The 829-nt window shown below is 42.2% G+C and overlaps 1 protein-coding gene across 11 annotated transcripts in view; it reads left to right on the top strand.

Annotated features, from left to right (window-relative positions):
* Positions 1 to 829, top strand: part of LOC113212572 (tachykinins) — a 116,656-nt gene that overhangs the window by 96,406 nt on the left and 19,421 nt on the right. The window lies entirely within an intron of this gene.

The following is an 829-nucleotide window of genomic DNA, read 5'->3' as shown; positions in this document are numbered from 1 at the left end:
CGGAAAGTGAATCGGGCATGGCCCTTGCCGAACGGAGTTGCCTGAGGAGCGATGTGAACACAATGAAATCAACGGACAACAGCGGTAATTATTTTTCGGACGTGTTCGTATCCTAAATTTAGTTTTACGGTCGAAGCAAAACGGTTACACTGTTAACGCCGTGGTCGCCTATCATGCCAAAATGTTGGTAGTCCTTTTTGACTGCCAAATGTTGGCCGTCTTTTGGAGGCTACCTAATGTTGGCCTCTTTCAATGCCAAATTCTGGCCTTTTTTTTTAGAGGCTGCCAATTTTTGTCCTCTTTGAATGCCAAAAGTTGTCCTTCTTTCGAAAGAATGCCGAAATTCGGCCGTCAAAAAGGACTGCCAACATTTTGGCCTGCTAGGCGACCACGGCGTTAACAGTGTTGTTACGGATCAACTGTATCACGAAATCAACGGATATAAACAGTAATCTCAAAAATTTTCTTCGAATCTGATAGAATCGAATCAGTCCAAATTCGTAACCGAATCGAAAGAAACAGTAACATTTTTCGTATTTTTAATTGGTCTTGTTGCGTAGATGTACCCTTACATATGGCTTCGACTATTTTTAATTGCATATGGCATTATATTTTGTGTCATAAATGTGTCCATTACATAGAGCTGTGCGAATTGTTCGATATCGAATCGGATCGAATCGAACAAATTCGAATTCGTCCGATTTCGAATTTGCCGGATTCGGTGTCGATTAATTCGAAATTTCGAATCGGGTTGGTTCGATATTGAATCGCATTGGGTTCTAGTGCGGCACCCGCACTATGGATGGATACAATATGCCCGCACCACACC

Source organism: Frankliniella occidentalis, unplaced genomic scaffold (assembly GCF_000697945.3).
Source record: "Frankliniella occidentalis isolate FOCC.00 unplaced genomic scaffold, Focc_3.1 Scaffold87, whole genome shotgun sequence".
NCBI lineage: Eukaryota > Metazoa > Arthropoda > Insecta > Thysanoptera > Thripidae > Frankliniella > Frankliniella occidentalis.
The sequence above is the reverse complement of the archived record's forward strand: the minus strand, read 5'-3'. Positions and strand labels throughout refer to the sequence as shown.